Source organism: Sturnus vulgaris, chromosome 20 (genome assembly GCF_052056855.1).
Source record: "Sturnus vulgaris isolate bStuVul1 chromosome 20, bStuVul1.hap1, whole genome shotgun sequence".
In the NCBI taxonomy this organism is placed as follows: Eukaryota; Metazoa; Chordata; class Aves; order Passeriformes; family Sturnidae; genus Sturnus; species Sturnus vulgaris.
Genome location: NC_142262.1, coordinates 4,458,218 through 4,479,870, shown reverse-complemented (window position 1 = coordinate 4,479,870; position 21,653 = coordinate 4,458,218). Strand labels below are relative to the sequence as shown.

The window sequence follows — 21,653 nt, the reverse complement described above, 5'->3', positions numbered from 1 at the left end:
ACAAGCTCTGTCTGTTTTTTCCCTGCACCACCAGATTTGCTCAGCTCCTCATGTGCACAGCAATGATCCCCACCCAGCAGGTGTGACACGATGTTCCCATGGTGTTGAGCTGACAGCACAGGTGTTGCACAGCACATCTGTAAGTATTGAGATTGAGATTTACTGTAGGAACCCCAAAAGCTGTGTCTCACATCTAGCTGAAGCATGTGCAGTCAGAAACAGTAGCAGTAGAAACAGAGCACTGAGATATTTCAGTATGGATGAATGAGATGAGGGAGGGAGGGAAGGAACCCCTCAAACCAACTGTGCTGGCACAGAAAGTGCTCCTGACTCTCCAGCCTTTACATGCTCAGAGTAGCTACAAGCAGGAGTATTAGTGCAGCACAGATGGGGTCAGGGCAGGGCTGAGGATGTGCACAGAGTGGGATACAGGGCCAGGTTTGCACAGGGCAGGGCTGAGGATGTGCACAGAGTGGGATGCAGGGTCAGGTTTGCCCTGGCAGGGCTGAGGATGTGCACAGAGTGGGATACAGGGTCAGGTTTGCACAGGGCAGGGCTGAGGATGTGCACAGAGTGGGATGCAGGGTCAGGTTTGCCCTGGCAGGGCTGAGGATGTGCACAGAGTGGGATACAGGGTCAGGTTTGCACAGGGCAGGGCTGAGGATGTGCACAGAGTGGGATGCAGGGTCAGGTTTGCACAGGGCAGGGCTGAGGATGTGCACAGAGTGGGATACAGGGCCAGGTTTGGACAGGGCTGAGGATGTGCACAGAGTGGGATGCAGGGTCAGGTTTGCCCTGGCAGGGCTGAGCATCGACTGCAGCCACAGCAAGCACAACCCTGCTCTGCAAACACTCTGAGTCCTTCAGGGAGAGCTGCAACTTGGGCTCCACTTGCAGTATTATTTAGGGATACTTTTCCTTCTGAAATACAGAAGAAAATTCGTTCCTGTATTTCCATAGATGAAGAAATATGACCTTTTTAAGTATGATAGATTATTTAATTGTTGGTGGAAATGGATTGCTTTGTGTAGTCACTCCTATGCATGGTTTATTTACACTGCATGTCCTATAAACATATCAGCTTACTAAATTCTCTGTTTACTAAAAGAATGTGGCCAGTATGTTCAGATGTGCCTGGTTTTTACTTTTTAAAAACTTCTTTGTCTGCTCTTAAGAAAATTAATTTGCTTTAGAAAAATTACACTTTCATGCAAATTGTTGTCAGATAATAAATACAGCCTAAGTGTCAGCCAAAATACACCAAGGCCATGGCTCTCATATTTGCATTCTCTATTCCTTCACTGTCCACTAAGGCAAATTAATTACCCTGTGTTTCTTTTGCAAGTCAGCAGGAGGTAAATTGGCGTGGTAGAAATGAAAGGGCAAAGTCTAATAGAAAATTATCAATCGATTTGTTAAGATTTAATTTCTCTTTACTGCATTGTTTTGCAACATCAAAGCCTGAAAATTAAATGCCTGTCATTACCCTGGGCATTGTCCTAATGCTGCTGGCACAGGAACTGCTAGCAGTGAGAGAAAATGTCAGCTGGCTTTTTGAATGGCAGCTAAAGGGCTTCATGAGAACTTAAAAATCCATTTCCTTTAAGTTCTAAAAAATCATAAAGAACTGAAGGATGAGGCAGAAGCACAGTGTGTATATATAAAGGGGAGAGACACTGGCGTTGAAAGGAGCTGAAAATATTAGTAAAACCTATTTTTTTAAAACTTTATTTTATATTCATATTTAGGGGCAAGTCTGGGGAATTCACAAAAGTCAGTTCCCTCATTGAAGGGGTTAAAGATCTGACTGATCTGAACCTTCAACATAAGTGCAAATTGAGAGATGTAAATCTGATCTCACAAGTCTAGACACAACTGTCAACTACTTTTAGCCATTGTTCTGTACTGATTTTTATGTTCTTATTTTTATTTAATGAACAGGTTATTTTTCTCTTCCTCTGTAATTCTGATCTCATTCAATAGAATCTCAATCTGTAACTACCCTTTAACTTTCAAAAAAATCTCTTCCTAAACAGGTTCAGAAAGCAGTTTCCTGTGAATTTTTATGAGGATGTTATGAAAATTAGGGTTGCATTTTTGACCCCATTTAATCTCCAAGCATCTGGCTTGCACTGTTCTGTTTGGTGATGTTTCTTTCCCCCAATATGACTTTGATAAATACTTTTGGTAGGCTGCTTACCCTTTGCAATTCAAAGCATTAGAGTTATTTACTACACTCCTGCAAACTTTCCTATTGTTTCCACTGTCCTTTGTATCAAATAAGTTGGAGAGCAGCACCAGCTTTGCAGGAGATTGATTATGTGGCTGTTGATGGCTGCTTCTTTGGTAGTTTTGAATTTCAGTGCAGAGTAAGAAGAACTGTGCAAGTACTATAAAATTATATCTTTCTTGCTTTTGTTTTCCCTTTGCACATGATGCTTTTATTAAGATGATATACTATTTTTATTTGCCATGAAATCTTAGTTCTACAAAACTAATTTAGTTCAGATGGAAATACTTGACATATGAATTTTTAAGAACTTTGATGTCCTACAGGACAAAATTCTTTTCATGCACCTTTAGTCAATGAGCTGTATTTTTACCATCAGTAATATTTACTTCTTTTTTTTTTTTGTAGCATAGTAGTTCCCCACTGTGAGAAGATACCCATTGTAGTAGGCACTAAACCAGCATTGATTAACAGAATTCTTGCCCAGAAGAATTTACAGTCTGAAAACGAACATAGAGATGAGACAAAAGGAAGGAGTTTTTATCCTCCTTTTACAGAGGAAAAACTTGAATGTCATAAAGACATTTCACTGCTGTTGAAATCAACTAATTAATTCAAAGTCCACAATCACTCTCTCTATAAGTAACAGGAGGGAAGACACTTAAGTTGGATATACAACAAACAACAACAACAAAAAATTATCATAATATAAACTACCCCCAAATGTGTAGGTTTACATAAGGCAAATCAGAATGTGACCATCTGCTGATGGAAAAGACTCTTCCAGTGGGAGTATTGGCAGCAAAAAAACCCAAATTATATTCATGGAAATGTATTGTTCAGTGCCCTGATGATGAGAGAAAATTAAGAGGCATCTCAGGTTGTTGTGTTCATCCTTAGAAATCGATGGTAGAGCCTTCAGGGTTTGTTGACCCAGACTCGTTGTGGTGGTTTTGTTTGTCCTCTAGCAGGGTTATAAATACATAGTTTATAATGCTTTGGTTTACTGGGAAATACCCTCTGGAAGCACAGAAAATGTGACATGTGCAGGGTTTGCCTGCAACAAAACCTCTCATTTACCTGTGGGAGATCTTGGTCTTTGGATTTCTCCTCTCTGGATATCCCTCACACCAGGAGATAACCTGATGAAAATAAAATCCTGACTTTTTCTAGGTACTTGTATAAAAAGCCCTTTGGGTTGAATAATCTTAGAAGAAGACGGAGAGAAGACTCATTAAAACTAAGCACTCAAAATGAGAGGAATATTTAGGAAACTTCACATGTGTCTGGTTATGTCTGCCAAAAAAAACAATGCTTGGAAACCAAAAATTATATATAATCTTTGTTTTTTTGCTCCACCACATTTAGCAGCCAAAGTAATGTAAGCCAGCTCATTCTGTGTGTAAAGCAACAGAAAATTCCAAATGGCATAATTTCATTGAGCTATCCAAATGAATTTTATATTTTTGAAAAAGTCAAATGTCTCCTAATTTGTGAGAAGCTTCACTTTGGTCATTCTCTTGGCACAGATTATGGCATAGAATAATTAGATCATTTGAAGATCTGTGTAAAATCTCAGAAGTTCATTTTCCCTAAAATCACCTTCCTGAAGCTTTGTCTCTGTACTTAACTTACAGATCACTCTCTTTCAAGCTCAGCAAGGAACTGCTTTTACATTATCTCACAGGAGAACAGACAATGCCCAGTAATTAATGCCAGATCCTCAGCTCTGATACTTTCATGGAAACCATTAGGCCAATGCCAGTTTACATCATTTGAAGATCTGATCCAGCAGGTATAAAAATGAAAATGGCAAGGCAAAAAAAAAAAAAAAGAGCAATTTGATATCAATAAAAATGTGCATGAGGTCAGGGAGGACAGAGCCTTTTCAAGTTTTCCTTTGACTTTTTATCCTAAAGAAGAACATTGTTTTTTTCCAGTCATTGAGCAAGATAATGCACAGCAAATGATAAATTACAAAAGAAAATAATCTGTTGCAATAAAACCTGGGCAGAGCCCCAAGTATTTGTTCCCAAAGTATTTATTTTTCCCCAGCTGTATTTATGCGTGAATTCAATGATGTTTGTAAAACAAGTATTAAAAATTGTAACATTTTGAGTTATGCACATTTCCAAAAAATAGTTTCTCCTCTTTCAAAATTCAAACTTTGACCTTTCTGAAATTTCACTATCACAACTGACATGGTCCAACTGTTTTTTATTTTGCAATGTTTTCAGAAAAAGAAATTTCAATTCAGAAGTTGGGATCGAATTTCTAACAGAGAAAGTTACTCAATTGCCCAGAAAAGAAGCTGTAATAGATCAGAGAACAGAGAACAAGTTATTGTCTCACTTTGAGTATTTTGGCCTGTATTGAAATTATCGTTGCTATAATTCATGCCTATAAAAGAGATATTAATAATTATTTATAAATCACAAATTTAGTCAGCAACAAGTACAGAATTAACTCAAAGAGGGGATGTTACAGAAAACCTCAAATGCAAATTGTTTAAGGAAAATTACAGTTTCAATAATGAGTGTAGTGGGAAAAAAAGAAAAAAATTGGGAAAAAAAAAAAAGGAAAAAAATGCTCAGATGTGAGACCTGAATGTCGAAAGTGAAAAGTTACAATTGAGTCCACCTGCTGTGGGGACAGCAGCACAAAGCCAGGGGCAGAGAGCAGCCAGCAGGATGAGCTTGAGCTGATTCCCTTCTGGCTGAGCCATGAGGAGCACACAGGGACACCGAGGGTGTTCCCCCAAAACACGGTTAGCCCAGAGGGGAAACTGAGGCAGGGGTGCTGGGAGGGGGAGCTGCTCTGTGCAGGGCAGGGAAGCACTGCCCAGTGCTGCTGAGCCCTCTCCAGCTGTGCTCTGCCTTCCCATTGCTGCTGAGCCCCTTCCAGCTGTGCTCTGCTCTGCCCAGTGCTGCTGAGCCCTCTCCAGCTGTGCTCTGCCCTGCCCAGTGCTGCTGAGCCTCCTCCAGCTGTGCTCTGCTCTGCCCAGTGCTGCTGAGCCCCTTCCAGCTGTGCTCTGCCCTGCCCAGTGCTGCTGAGCCTCCTCCAGCTGTGCTCTGCCCTGTCCGGTGCTGCTGAGCCCCCTCCAGCTGTGCTCTGCCTGCCCTGCCCAGTGCTGCTGAGTCCCCTCCAGCTGTGCTCTGCTCTGCCCAGTGCTGCTGAGCCTCCTCCAGATGTGCTCTGCCCTGCCCAGCGCTGCTGAGCCCCTTCCAGCTGTGCTGTGCCCTGCCCAGCGCTGCTGAGCCCCTTCCAGCTGTGCTCTGCCCTGCCCAGCGCTGCTGAGCCCTCTCCAGCTGTGCTCTGCCTTCCCTGCTGTGCCAGGAGCTGCTCCCCAGTCCCTCAGTGAGGGGCAGTGACACAGACAGCCCTGGCAGCTGCACAGAGAGCCTGGGAACACAGGCTGAAACGTGTTCTCCTTCCCAGTGATCCTACAGAGGAGCAGTTCCCTCTCTGGAATGGTTTGGGTCTATGCTGGGGCCTAGCCTCGTTATAAGCAATGGAATATATGGAATCAAATGAAATTCTATATGGGACAAGAAATGGGGTGGTCTTTATAGCAGGGTGGTCTTAAACTGAGGTTTAATGTATGTACAATATACAAACATTTTTGACAGACCATTAACACCTATAATCTTGTAAATATTTGCAATTTTCTAGATCATAAATATAGCTGCATAAGCAGTTCTTTCAGGACATCATTTATACTCCATTAAAGGTTAATTTACAAGTTAGTACCTTATAGAAAGAAGATATGTGTACTTTTATGTTAACTTTCTGTAAAGGGAGACTGGTGTCTCCAGCAGCAATTTGTAATTCTCCTGTGACGCTCCCAGTGGTACTATTCAAAGCACTATTTGAATTCTTTTCATCAGCTCATGTTCACAGCAAACTTAATCTTCTGTTTTGAAGGTGGAGGGAGAAAGAAAAGAGAGGGGAGGAAAAAAGAAAGCTAGATCTTAGCTCTTCTGTCTGTGTTCCCAAGCATCCAAGTGTTTGTTTGAACAGCCTCCCCTGACACACATTCTCATTTGTCACAGTGCTGATGATACCTGCTGCTGTCTCTGAGCCCAGCCAAGCCAGCCTGGCTGCCGAGGGGGGAGGTAAATAGGAGGGGATTGACTCTGTGGGCTATGACTTTATTCACTGTAATGGCATTTGTGCTTTCTAAAGATCAAAGGCTAGGGGGGAAAAAAAGTGGGGGCGGGGGGAAGAGAAAGAAAATTGTTCACTGTAGACCCAGTCAGGAGCTTTCAGAAGTGCCTGTGAGAAATTAGGTGCCTCTCTTCCACATTTGATCATCTAACTTTGAAATCCTGGTGAGAGAGCTTAGAGAAGGATCTGAAGAGAAGGGAGAATAGCCACTCCTAAGTCAGGACTGTTGGGGAAGAACGAACAAGGAAGGTGCCAGATTTAACTGGATTTTGATTTATTTTCTTTCTCTAAATCCAACTTTCCTTGTTCAGCCTGGTAGTTAAACAAATGAGAGGCTTTAAAACTGCAGTTAGCTACAGATTAAAAGGGAAAAAAATAAATCTGTTGTAAATGCACATATTTTGTTGCCAGCTATTGGGATAAAAGAAAGCTTTCTCAAATGGTATGGTAAGGGTTCCTACAATGGTCTCTATGGGTTTATTTGCCTTCCATAGGATTTCCCACGAAGAAAGATGAAAACTTTATGCTCATTACTCACCATGTAGTATATATTTATGTTCCTTATTCATATCTTAATACTGTAAAGACTTCAGCAGCATTTTTTTTTCTTGTTTCTAACCACCGTGCACACTGCAGAATGTTCCAAGCTTCTGTATTTCATATGTGGAGTTTCTTTCAGCTGGTTTCGTGCACAAAACAGAGGGTGGTCATTATGGTGCATTCACATCACACTAAATCAGAGTTAATGATGTATTCTTACTGTACTGTTTTCACTGAAAGATCTTTATAAAAATTGAGGCTTTTCTCAAAACACAATGATATCAACACTTGAGTAATTTTCTTGGGCTTAGGGATGAATTTCTTACTAAGGGATATGAGAATTGGAAACTTTGACTGTTGTACATTTCTTTTGTGATTTTCCAATCCATTCTTACATTTCTCCTGTGAAAAAGATTGAGGAATAATAGAATATAATAATAATAGAAACTCACGGGCTCAGTGGAGAGGAGGGACTGAGCTTCCCTCAGCCCAGGTGAGTGATCCAACTGCAGCACCACAGACTCAGTCCAGTCTGTCAGAAATACTCCCCTTGTTCCAAACAATTGTTTGTCAACTCAGAGGAAAACTTTCTGAGGTAGCACTTGTAACTTCAAATTAGTTTTTCCCAATATTTTTAAAAACACATCCTTATAAATCCAGTAGCACTAGTGGTGTTGGATGAGGTGACTGCCTTCTTGAGGCCTGAACGAATGGGGATGTATTTTGGTGTGAAATTTAGTGAAAAGACTGCTACTGTGAATGTGTCTGGAGTTGTACCAAGCTCCAGGACAGCACTGTGAGTCCTGGCATCACACCCATGCTTGGAAATCTCAGTATTTTGCATGACCAAGGGGGCATCTTTGATTATTTTGACAGGCACATTGATCTTGATACCAAAGAGCAGCTGTGTGGACGCTTCTGCTGTTTAATTACACGTGCTGTGTGACTCAAAAATCCCCAAAATAGGTAGAAGAGGCACATTTTAAAATGGCATTCTCAGTCACACATCAGTCAGTGCCCTCTTGAGGCACAAAGGTTTTTGCTGTGTTAAGTGGAGCTGGGTTTGTGTATGCGAATCACAAATGTGGGTTTAATTTATCTTGTAGTAGTTACCATAAATAGCCTTATTATAGTTGATGTTATAAGTGGGTGGGCAAAACAAGAGTAATCATCCAGGAAAGTCTAAAATTATTCATTCACTAGGGAGGTCATCAAAGAACAGTTTCTTCCTACAGTCACTACTGAAGTGGCTCTGGGGAAGGAGAGTGAGGTTTAATGGCTGTGTAGGTGCTTTAATATAATTTAGCCTGAGAAATCTATGAGCCTCAACGTGTGCAAAGCCTCACATTATTTGGTGGTACTGGGCCTGTAGGTGTATTTGCCATTGCAGGCTGAAGGCAGCTGAAAGAAATACTAAAAATGCAACTTAAAGCCTGAAAATGTAGATTAAAGCAGGATTCATTCTACTAATGTTTTTTTTCCTAGGATGGAAGTTATTTCAGCTACATTAGAAACTTAAAGGAGTGTCTGTTAACTATTAAATCCGCTGTTTAATAATCTAGCAGACTTGCTTGGAATTGCATTGAAAACTGTTTCATTTAAATTGGCTCCAAAATCCGCTCAATTACCTCATTTTTGAAGCAGTTCTATGTCACAGAGTTATTCAAGCTTCACAGAAGGTCACTTGAGGACACCATTTATGTGGAACATCTTTCTGCTGATAATTTTGTATATTTTATCATGAATGTGTCTCTTACATTTATCAAGCAAATATCTTTTCCCTTTTAATTTACAGAGGAAGGAATGGATGTAAGAGAACAGTTTTTCTTTGCTGCTGTGAGGGAAGGGTAATGTACAAGTGCTGATGAAATTATTGCCTTATGGTTTGTTTAGGACATGATTAAGACATCAATCAGAAAGGGTTGATTCCTTCACTAGTAAAGTTAATGAGATATTAACCAGCACTTTGAAGCTTGATCCAAGCTATCATTCCACTATTTCACAAGTCCTCCAAATTCCTATCTTTACAGTCAGTGGTAGTGTGAAAGAAGGCTTTTTAATGTTTCCCTATAATTTTAATGTTTTTAATTTAAATTCCGAATGCAAGAAAGCAATTTTGATCATTGCAATACATTTCTGGGTATAAGTTATCACTAAACTATTTTGCTTTAACCTGCTTGTAAATTGACAGTGCAGTGTCTTTCTGGGTGACAGCCAGCTCTGCTGAATAACAGCTTGCATGTGTTGAAGGCAGTGACAATTCTTGCTGAATGCACCGTGATTCTGATCTTTCAATAAATAAAAGGAAGATCTCCAGAGCAGTTTTTTATCCCCAGTCCCTCTCTGAAGGACTGTATTTCACAGGAATATTGTCACGAGGATGACCATCAAAGCAGGGAGAAAATCAACATCCTGATTTTCTGAGAGAGCGACACAATCTAGCAGTTATCTAAATATTTGCTTTAGGAAACTTGATGCAACTTCTTTTAAAAGGAGTCTTCAATGACCTTATAACCAGACAGCACAGAGGTGATAATTGAAGCATCTTCAGACTGTAATGAACAGCTGCTGAATTGCAGCAAAAAACTGCAAATTAAACAGTTGCACAGATTTCTTATTATAAAATACCTTTTTGTTACTTGAAATCTCCTGGACAGCTCTTTATCCATCTCTTCAATAAGTTCATATCATTTATAAACTTCATTTCACTTAATAATAATTTATAATACTGTATAATACTTCATCCAAGTGACTGAGATTGTGGAGGGCTTCCAGAAAGACAAGAAGCTTGAGATAAATTCATATATACCCATACTCAAGCAGAGATCCTGGATTGTTTGCTTATATTTTCAAGATCCAATAAATTATAGTGTTGCTCTCATTGTTACACAGAGTCCATGTAGCTCTGCTTCATTTAGCTTTTGGAAAACCAGATTCCTATTTCCTCTGGCACAGAATACACCTAACAGAGAGAGTATCCTATTTTTTCAGCTGTTTATGAACTGCTGCTGTAATTGAAGAACTATGATCAGAAGTTGCTTTTAGAAGTCCCCTGTATGTTTTCCTTACCCAGACCCTGTCTCAAATCCATTCTAAAGACGAATCTTAACACATCCTGCACCATTTCTTTTAAAGTTTTATCATTGAATGACCCTGATACACATCTACAGGGACTTTCAAAATTATTTACTAAATCAGCACCTCACTTTCTTCTACTGACTGAAATTGTATCAGTTTGAAGCTGTGAGAATTATTTCTCTAAGAATATGGTTACTGGTAAGACAAGGAATTATTCCATCACTGAACTTAAACTTCCATCTATTTTGGTTTCTTGTATCCTTTGTCTGTCTTTTGGTACTAATTCAATTTTCAGCATCTCTTCCTGCCTTGAACTTTATTGAAGAAGTTGTAGATGCAAGAGTGATTTCCTTTAGGAAACCACTATAGCTAAGCCTTTGCAATTTTTAAAGAAAATGTGTTTCAGGATTAAAAAAAAATAAAAAAATCTGTCTCCAAACAAGTGATAGGTTTATCTGCACATCTGGATTCCCTGACAGCTGCTGTGATGATACCAGTGGGGGTTAAAGAGACTTTCTGCTTGACTGTTCAGATTTCATACAAGGTGCCAATAAAGAACAGAGGCACTTGAGTAGGGAATATCAGCAAAAAGTTGCAGAATGTTCTGCCTGTGGCTAAGAAAAGTCTTCCACGTCTTCTGTGCTGTCCAGCAAAAGAATTAAACCAATCAAAACCTGCTCCTGGAGCAGATGACTGGCTCAGGGCCTGCTGTAATTAACAGTGCCCAGTAGCTTTGGATGGGAATTTCTGATCCTGTACTCATCCTATTCATTTCTCATTTGTTGAGGTTTTTTTGATGATATTTTTGTATCATTTATTCTTAATACAGTACTATTTTCAGAACAAGACAGATAATGCAAATGTCCTTTTTTGACTTTTTAATCATGACTCATCAATTGTAAAGAAACACAATTTGAGGTTTTTTATTTCCTTATCCATTTGTTCCTGGATTTTAAAAATGTGTAAAATCTGGTGTTATTTGAAATAGGTGATATTGTGTAACAGTTTTCTGCTTGTCTTATCAGAGACAGAGGTGAAAATGAGTTTATATAGAACTAATACAAAATACTCTTAATAGAGAGAAAATGGGGGAAAAATCCATTGTAATTACTTTCAGATTTCCATTCCTTTCATACTTCACTCATAAGCTTTATTTTCTCACCCATCTGTGTATACTAATCAGCTGTATTAATTATTTCATGTTAAAAGAGACTACTTCATAATTAGTTGGTTGTATAATTTGAAGCAAATGCTACAGTGAATTGTACCTTTCTTTTAATTGGAAATCGTCTGCAAGCAGTTTTCTCAAAAGTACTGTTTACAGAAAATTATTTACCTGGTAGTTATACTTCAGGAATTGCTCTCTAATAATGTCTGAAAACTGATTTTGAGTATCTAATGTTTCATTTTTTTAATGTGTTTGAACTGTCAGTCACTTTTTAAAGACAGATACATATGGATGTATTAATTTTTCAGCACAGTAATTCCTTAATTTTCTGCATTGCTTTTCAAGAAAAGGAAAACTTTTCTGAGAAGTCACCTAGTTTTATATAATTGTTAGCTTGGAAATACAGTTCAGAGGCTGCTTTGATGAAGGAAATTAAAAGGAACTGAGTTGGCTTTGCACCATGCACAGAAAAACCATCTTTTGCAGGGAGACAACTTTCCCTGTGAAGCAAATTCAAAGCTCGCTACTGCAACCCTATTGGATTTTCTTGTATAATCGTGATCGCTCCCTTATTTCCCACTTCACGTTTCAAAAGTATTTCTGGTATGCAAGTGACATTTAATTCTTGCACTGTCATCTAGTGTGAGCACTGTGCACAGTTAGAAATATTGTCTGCATGTAGAAACAGTTTTCTGTTCCATTTTGGCAGCACTCGGTACTGCCAAGGCTTGTCAGGGCTGGTGTCTGTGCTGTGATTTTCTGGTTTGAATTGCTGAATCTGGGGTTGAAGAAGGAGATGGAAGTAAGTGTTTCTCATGTGCAGAAAGGTTTCATATCTGTAGCCCACTGGGAGGTTGTCCCTATGCAAACCTAAGATCTGAGCCAGCAGATCTGTAGGAGATATGCAAAAGGCAGCAATTTAGAGAGGTTGTTATTATTTGCTACCTAAGTAGGAGCCCCCAAAATGGAATGAAGATCATATTGCATGGAGCTGTGGAATTTCACATAAAATTACAGAAGATTCATTTCACTTTTAAGCCTGAACTCCTCGTGAGGGCTCTATGAATGATTCTGGCTGAGAGTTCCAGTTGTATTCTCCATATCAGTTTCAAAAGGCTACTGAACAAAATGCTGCATATTAAAATGCCATTGGATGGTTCACAGGTAAGTTTGTGAAAAAACTCTGACCAAAATTTCTGTTTTCAGTGGTGTATAACTATTTCTTTAAACTCATATTAAAATTATTTGGAATTCTATTAATCAGGTTTTCCTACTACTTATATTTAAAAGCTAAATTCAGGTATAAATAAAGGGAATTCTATGCAATCTTTGTGGTGGTGAAAACTGGTATCATTAATCTTGAATCTGTGCTTCTTTGAGTGTTAGAAAACACAACTGCTTCACTTGTCTTTTTGTGTATCTCACAATCCTCCTAGCACAGCTTGTGTGCTGATATATCAGAGCATTCAATTTTTAGATTGCCTGTTTTCAGGAGAGGCTGGTAGTTAGGCTTGGATTTCTCACCCTTCTAAAAATCATTCTTTAAAGACAGCACCTCTGAGGTTTTTTTTTTAGTGTATTGGTGTTCTTCATAAAATCCAAAGAACTGTAAGAATATGATATCACAGTCTCACAGTTGTATTTAAACTGTGAGACTGTGATATAATAATGGGCTCAGTAATTAAACTTTTCTATGATATCAAAATACTAATATTCCAGCTTTTGCTGAAGTGCAGGTTTATTTCTTAATGTTAAGCTGTTTTTTAATATAGACTCATTCAGAGAAAAATTATAGAATCATTCACTGGCCACCAGCTTTATTCTGTTCCAACTTCACATAATCTGTGGGCTTTTCAAACACAAGTGTCGATGTTGCAAGTCGGTAATTTGAAAGTTCAGTTCCATAGTAGCTTCTTGAAGGGGGAGGGTGTAAAATAAAAGTCAGATGAGCCAAAATTGGACAAAATGTGCACATTTTTGTGGTTGTGCTTTGTGTGTGTGTGAGAGAGAGAAGGGCTGTTTTGGAAGGATGGTTGATACACCAAGAAAAGCATCTGAAGTAAAACCCTGAGCATTTTTTTCTGTCCCAAGGCTCAGGTGTCACATTGATCAGAGCTATTTGAAGGGTACTTCTCCTGCCAGCACTGAGTATTTGTAAGATTTTACTCGGGCTCAGTGCTGTCTGTAGCAGAGACTGGCTGCATTACTGCATGAGAGAATTCTGTGCAGGTTTGTGGGGACCTCATTACAAGTTTTCTATGACACATTCATACAGACCGTGCCCCTTAAAAAAAATGCAGAGAAAAGGTACTCAGTGAGAGGTTTCACATTGTGTGAATTCAGTTAATTTTTCTTTATAGCACCTCATAATTTTCCAGAACAGGGACCATTAATCATCCCGAAGTGTGTAGAAGTTTGGGCAATAGCTGTAAGACCACCAAATGCTGACCCTGAAGGAAATTAATTACTAAAGGTGAAAAGCAAGTGTTTTCTTAATTAAGCCACCTAAGCTGCCTGGTTTTGCAAATATTTATTAACACAATTCAGATGAAATCAGATCAGCACTTCTGGCTGCAGAGAGTGTTGTTTCATTGGACCAGGAGTCCTCCTTTCCAAATCCATATTCAATCTTTTAACACAGCAGCAAATTATATTCCCCATCTGTCTCCCGTGACAACACTAATGAATGTAATAACTGGATGGTGATGTACAAACACTTTTGAAGTACCTCATTTATAAAATATAGGAAGCAGTTATTTATAATAAGCTGTTGAGAAGTTGGAGTTTTATAGTTTTTGACGTTAATTTTTAATATTTTCAATTTTCTGCATGTAACTGAAACGTAAGTGAGCACATGATAACCAAACATGCTTGATAGAGGAAACTCTTAGGGCAGGTGAGCCTGATATCTCAAAGGTTTTCCCAGCCAATGTTTCTGCTCTAGGGCTGACAAGTGCTTTACCATGATTTGAAGAACAAAAAATCCTGAGACTGAACCAGCTCTGGCATTGAGTTGTCCCACCCAGGGTGAACCTGGGCCCCTGCCAGGGTCGTGCTGTGTGCTCTAAATACCTGCTGCCCCCAGATTAACCAGCATTGTTCCTTCTGGTTTGAGGGGCACTGAGAAGGAGTAAAGCACGTCCCAGAGGGTCCAAGAACAGGATGGAAGTTCACAGACTTTTGCTAACACATCAGGATATGGCCTATGCCACAGCCCCTCCTGAAGAATTGGCCTGATGGATGTTTTCCAAGGACTTTGCTAAGTCAGAGTTGGAATATGAGAGATAAAGCCCACGGTTTTATAGTCTGAGTCAGATTCTCTTTGACCTGTTGGAAAACAGAGTAAGTCATGCTGCAATGAAACAGCATGAATGAACATTTCAGCCATGAAAAGGAGGAGTTTATTTCAGACAAATTTCTCACCTTTAGAGTTGGTTGATGCATTCAATGTGATGAAGAGAGAGAAATGGGAAGAGAGGCTGTGAACTAAATTAATCCAAAATTGTGTGTTCATCAGGGAGCAATTATCACTTTGTATTCTGATCTTGTTTGTGTGGTGGAGATGGGACTTGTGGCAACACAGCAAGGCCAAGTATTGATGTTTATTGCTCAGTGAGAGGCTGGCACAACTAATTGAGAGGGAACAGATTCATCAGGTTTAGAGCTTAATAAAAGTGATGAGAAGATATTTTCATGAACTGCTATTCTCACTACTAGAGTTTTTTAAAACCTCCACTGCAGCAAAAAGGGAATTATTTTTGGTAAAGTATGTTACAGATTTTCTATGTTCTAAAGGGACAAGATTTGGTTGCACTTCTTACGTTTTAATTTCACTTTTATTGAAATGTTGCACTTGCAGAAAGAACAATCCCATATTTTGAATTTTGCCACTCATTTTGCTGTGTCCCACACCTCTTGTAAAGGATAAACAATCATATGTCCTTGTCTCTCTAAAGTATAAAAAGGTTTCAACAAAAACTCTTACGTCCATGTGCATTGCCTCTGCAGTAAACCTTGGATCTTCATGATTTGATCTGCAATAAACCTTGGAGCTATCATAACTTCTCAGAAAAAAATGAATGTTTAAATGTTCATTTGAACTCACTGTCAAAAAGAATGGCACTGTCAAATATAGAATTATTTCACAGCAATCACTTCTATTCTGTTTGGGTTTTTGCACTGCTCCTCTGATACATTGGTTTGGAATTCCTCAGAGTTATTTTCATTTAAACTCAAATGTAAATGAACGGCAACATCAGCCCAAATGACTGCAGTATGAATTCCAGCTTGTGGGAAATTCTCACAGCCTGGCAGGGGGATGCTCCCCCATTGCAATGATAACCCGCAGGGCTGTTGACAAAAGCTGGTCCAGGGAGACAAATCTCCTTGTGGTTCTTCCTCTGATAATGCAGGCAGATGGGCTCTTGGTTTGAATTGTTGTTATCTAGAACAATCTGTCTCCATCAGGATCGGGAAAAATTATTCACCCCAGGTCAATGTTACCCTTTGGAAACAGCTCCTCTCTTCCTACTCTTTGTCCTCAGTAGCAAAGTTTCCTGAAATGGTACCTTACTCTGGGGAGGTTTTTTTGTGGTTTGTTTGGTGGAGGATTGCTGTTGCTGTTGTTTTTGTGTATGTGTTGCTTTTTAAATGTCTGATTTTAATATGTTAAATTCACTGCCCATAAACGGACACCTGGTTTTATCAGGGCAAACAAGCTGCTCTTTAAGGAGTATCTGCTCAGTGAGATAAACACTGCTTGGGCTTCACAGAAGAGCAGGAAGTTGTTCTTCTGTTATTGAAGGTCTTTCTTTATTCAGTATGAAAAATAATGGCACTTGTGAAATACCTTATAATAGATGCTCTTATACAAATTTTGAAGAAAAGGGAGATCAATCTTCAGAAATAGGCCTTATATTAATAAGAATACTGCTAATTGCTGCAATCATACAAAAGTTGCAATGATACCTATCTATATATTTTTATGTTCCTTTTGGTCTTTTTAAAGACTGTGTCACAAGCCTAAAAATGTCTTTAGCTTATAAAAGATGGTGCTTCTCTGGGATGGTGTATTCCCACCTCTGTTCAGCTTTGTTCCATGCTCAACTTTGCTAAATTCTGTTTTTTTCTTTATTCTTTCCTAATCTAGAAATTGCCAGCTATGAAAAGCCTGTTAATTTCTGTTTGTAAAATGTTCTGGTGTAACTTGAATTAAATGTAGTGCAGCTGGGAGTACTCATGGCTAAACAATACATGGCATAAATTATCTCTAACTGGAGTGTCTGACGAGATAACATAATCAACAGGACGCTGACAAAACATCACAGCCGCCTGTTGTTGATGACAACTTCATTATTTCCATGATGTTCAGATGGGTGATTTGTTTCTGAGGAGCAGCAGTATCTTCAGACACGTCCAATGGCCTCATGTACTTTTACAGGCTTCCTGAATCTGGATATGTTTGCACAGATTTAGGGTTTTTTCCTAATCTGGGGAACAACTGCAGGAGCCATCAGCCAAGAGCTCTGCTCTGCATTGGTTTTGCAATAGAGCAGCATTGCCATCAATCAGAGCTGGTGCATACCTTTTGATAGGTAACAGCAGCTGCTCTTTGATTCCTTGGTTCAAACAGGAAGGGCTTTGAGGCTCTCATGGACTTCTTATAGTATTTTATTTCTGTTTACCTTAACTCACACTCCAAAAGATCCCAAATGACTCAGTAGTTTTCTAGCTCTGACAGCCCGGGCCCGATTCTATTCCACTGCAGCCAGCAATTATTATTCTTAGGAATTTTCCAAGTAAAAAAACTAGCAGGGGTAAAAAAGCCACTGTGACTGTCTGAAAAAAATGCCATCCTTAAAGAATTCTAACCAAACAGCTCTGAGTTTCTGCTAGTTCATTTAAAACCATACTCTGAAATACAAGCAGCAAGTCCACAGCTGCCACAAAGCTGAGAACTCCTCCCCTCTGCATCCTTCCTCTGGCAGTGGGAGCCTGCAAGCCCCAGGCACTGGTGGATCTGCCAGCCTGGCTGTGCTGGATTCCAACCTGGGCTGACAGGACCATGGGCTGGGAGCCTTCCCCCAGAGGAAGCCTGGGGGAGCCAGGGCTGCCAAGCCCAGCTCCATTTGGTCAGTTACATCACATTACCTCAAATATTTCAGAATTCTTGGGAAAATTCTTTTCTAAGCTTAGTCCAAACACAATCATTTTTTTCTTCGCTCACAGTTTCAGGATTTTTCAAGTTTGATCATGTCTGTGACTGATCAACTGGGAAATATTTGTCTTTTTTATAAGCATACTGAATACTTCTGTGTCTCTGTGAATAATAGATTATTTGCTATGGATTTGGATCAAGAACACTGGCTAAAGTAACTATTGAAACAGTAATACTCAAATCAATGTCCTTGAAGAAACACAAGAAACTAGGGAATAGGGCCGAGAATAAACAAATTGGCAAAGGGGAATGTGTGAAAGATGATAGGTAAACAAGGAGCCAGAGAGGCAGGAATTGCCAAAACCAGAGCTGGAATTTGGTACTACAGTACCTTATATGTACAAAAACGTGCAAGAAAGAATGAGTGTGGGGACAAAGTAACATACCCTTCTATGTGTTTGTTTGGGGGTTTTGTTTGGTTTTTATTTTACCTTTCCCACTGAATAGTTTTGACTTTATGAAAACCAAAACATTATCTTGTTTCAAGGAGAAGAGTTACTTTAACTACCTTCCAAGGAATGGATTTTTAAGATGAGAGTGCACACAGGTGCCAGAGTTAGCCGTGCTATTTTGGGAGGGGGTGGAGATCCCATTCCCAGGCATTCAATCTGCCTGGCTCCATTGCTGTGAGAGGGGATGGAGATCTGCTATTTGAGCAATATTTGTTCTTTTAGTGGGATTATGAACAGTCTAAAATGCAGCTTTGTCTCTTATGATGGCAACAGCTTTGCCATTGAGTTATTTGAGAGTAAAGTCAGGCTCCATGTGAATTTCTTCACTCCAAACTTCCCTCCCAGTCTCTAGTGGGAAAACCCAATGTTTTTCCCAATGACGGTGCATGCGATATAAAACCCAGAGACGCTGTGTTTGGGGATGGAGGATGTGCTGCCTGCTGGACATCCCGTCCTGGGGACAAGGATCCCTGTGTGTCTGCCGGGGACATTCCAGGGTTTTGGAGAGCTGGGTGGACGCTGCCACCTATCGATGTATGGAGGACGCGAAACCCGAGACTTTACACGGAGCTGCCCATCCCAGAAATGTCCCAATGTCTGCCAGCACCAAACAAAATTTCCTAATGGAGTTAGCGGCCAACACAAGGCTAAAAACACCTGTGGTGTGTAAAGCTGAGAGCGACACAGGGCGAAGGTTTTGGGGACTGTGTCAGCCTACTTGGGTGGCCTCTTTAAACAAAATGTGCCACTAAATGTACATCTTCACAAAAATGTGCAGCTGCAGCAGCAGCAAGAACAGCAGCAGCGTGAGGGATCAGCTCGCCTTGTGTGCTGCAGGTAGGGAACTCTCAGACTCATCAATCTTGGAAGGAAAGGCTGTCACAGTAGGTTAAGTCAGCAGGGTAAGTACAGCCAGCAAAATGCTCTGTGCAGCCATGGAGAGTGGAATGCAAGGGCAATAATAACTGGACTTCTCTGTCCTCTCATGGAAGCCTCAAAGGCTGGGGATGGGCAGGGTTCTGCAGATCAGAATAAAGGATCTGCTTCCACGTGTTTCATCATAAACCCAGGGGTTTGTTTCTGTAGCTCTTTTAAGTCTTCTTCATTTCCAGAACTGGATGGAGGTGCCTCTCACAGTTATTTGCAAACATTCAATAAAAATTTTTAATAATTTCATTTTTTACCATTTGCTGAATGCATGATTCCTTCTTTTACCTTACTGAGCATTGTTTGGTGTCTTCTGGCTTTTGAACAGGTTAATTACAAATTTATATTCATAGCTCAAGAAGATTATAAATATATTTCCTTGATACAAAAAAGTTAATTGTGTTTCATAAGAAATAGGCTTGGGCAAGAAAACATCTTGACTTTTACTATTCTACTAAATACAGTTTGGGTAGAAAAAGGATTAAGCATTTTAAAAATTGAAATGGCATTTGGCAATTGTAAAAGGGCTGCTTTCCACCAAGCTGAAGGGAGAAAGCAGAAGATAGAAGTATTGAACCACAATTAGAAAGTGCTAGAAAATGTTTAATAGACTAATTTCTGGAAATTCACTTCATGTTTTTCCCCTGGAAACAGCTGGAAATTGAGAATTCCTTTACAAGTGAGTTCCATAAATGAGGTCTATACAGACAAAAAAAAAAAAAAACTTAATTGGGGATTTTGACTCAGAAGAATCATCTCTGTTTAGGACAGCACTAAAAATGGAGTTCTTAAGCTTACATTTATTTTTAACTGATTTAGACATTTCAGATTTTCAGCATGCTTTTTTACAGATAGTATCTCAGTGTTAGAGAGGTATTTGGTGGTTTTTGAAAGATTCCAAATTTCCTCCTGTTGGCAAGGAGCAGTGAGCTCAGTCAACTCTCTGACTAAATGATCCTTGGAAGGAGCAGAACAAAAGATGGAATCCTGTACATGGAGGGCCTGTGATTTTCATGGTAAAGGAGAAGGAATAGAATATTGTGCATAGAATATTGTAATAGCACTTGGCAATTCTCTGCTGCAGCAAATCCTGTATCTATTTGCATTTAATATTCTCACTATGCCCGGGAAATATGTCTGTGTGCACATTTACACACACGTGTACAGGCACACACACGTGCCAATAGAAAACCTCCCCAAAGAATGCTTTGATCCAGATCCAGATTGGTTTAAAAAATACAGAATAACTTCAAGTGCCATGGCATACAAACATCAGGCCCAGGACTACATTTTAGCTTCAGCTGCCTGGGCAAAAGGATGCCCTTGGGTATGAGGCACAGCATCCTCAGCTGAGGCTTGAAGTGTGGGAGAATCAGGCTGATCAACAGATTTTGGGAGATTTCCAATATTTTCCAAAAATCAAGCATCATGTCTGAATAAAACCAGGGAATAAATTTCAGCAGACTGTGAGGGTAGCTCTGATATCTCCTTAAAAACCATCCAAAATACTTTTTCTGTACATATTAATGGTCCCTGACTATGACCAGAAATTGGTGTGTTTTGGTTCTTTTTTATTATTGATGCTGCACTGAAGTTTTCTGATTGCATGAATTTAACCCAGAGGACTGTCTAGAAGGATAATAATTTTCTAGATTATTGTTTATCTTTGATTGTCACCTTCATTGTTTTTAGCATACTATATATGGGTATTTGAATTATTCCACATTTGACCTTGTAACATTTCTGTGGGTTTCTGTGAATTCCAGTTTTTGCATTTTTTTGTTCTATAGTAAAAAAAAAAAAAACAACGAGATTTTGAAATATCACTGCTCTACTATTTTGGAAGCTCCTAATGCAGACATTACAGGATCTGCTTTAGCTGAAACCTCTGTAGAGTGTGCTTTTGTTATCCATTTAATAATCTTTTTGAGGCGTAACCTGTTCAGGCTGGGAGCTTTCCAATGATGCTGCAGATGTCCCACAGCTATGGCTCTGGCTGCTGCTTTTGTTGCTATGATTGCAGACAGCTGTAGTGGTAGCTTGCTTGGAGAAAGAAGAAACAATACATCACATGCAACAAGCACTACTGCACTGTGATTTTTTTTTTCCCCCCTTCCTCTCACTGCTTTAGCATCAAACCAGCTGCTTGAGGATGGCTGCATTAATGTATTTTTGCTCATACTTCATGGCAAATTAATTACAATCATGGTTTTGTTTACTCTGGCAGTAATTGTTTTTTTTTTCTACTTGCACACTGTGCTGCTGATCAATTTTAAAGGCTACAACAAGCTAAAATCACACAGAAGTCATGGCATCTCTCACATGGAGGCTTCATATATTAGTCACTCCTACAGCTGCACAGGTAACTGGGACAGAGTTAAGGCACCTACAATAATACTTGCTTTAAATACTGTTCTGCTCTGAGGTTTTAGCAGCAATCTTGGACTTCAGTAATTGCTAGTAATAGGCTTTTTCATATCTGATCATTCATGCAGTGTAAGGAAGAGATTTACTCATTCTGCCCAGAGGCTGAGCCAGCAGAGACAGCCAAGCTAATGTGATTCATTGAAGGAACAGAGTGGACAATTACCAGCAACTTGTTCACGTTTTGCCTTGGATAGCCTAAGCTGGTAAGTCAAATTTAACTCTTTAATGCACATATTCCTAATTATTAGTTTCAAGTATGATTGATTCATAAACATACAGTGTTGAGTGGTTTCTCAGCTGTTGTGTTTTCCTAAAATCCTAAGAGAATGCTTTTACAGCTATGCTGTGCCCTACCAGTGCACCTGCCTATAGAGAGTAGCATATATGTGTCACAGACAACAGAGAATGATCTATAATTTAGGTATTTCTTTTTCTTTCTCTGAAATA

At 39.5% G+C, this 21,653-nt stretch overlaps 1 protein-coding gene across 4 annotated transcripts in view; it reads left to right on the top strand.

Annotated features, from left to right (window-relative positions):
* ANKFN1 (ankyrin repeat and fibronectin type III domain containing 1) overlaps window positions 1-21,653 on the top strand; it is a 107,799-nt gene that overhangs the window by 16,847 nt on the left and 69,299 nt on the right. For 3 of the 4 annotated variants that reach the window (XM_014878150.2, XM_088176408.1, XM_088176410.1), the window contains exon 2: window positions 21,275-21,409. The gene's annotated coding sequence lies outside the window, so the exon portion shown is untranslated. Of the gene's footprint in view, window positions 1-20,928; window positions 21,142-21,274; window positions 21,410-21,653 lie in introns of those variants that run through there. The other variant, XM_088176409.1, reaches the window with a different exon arrangement.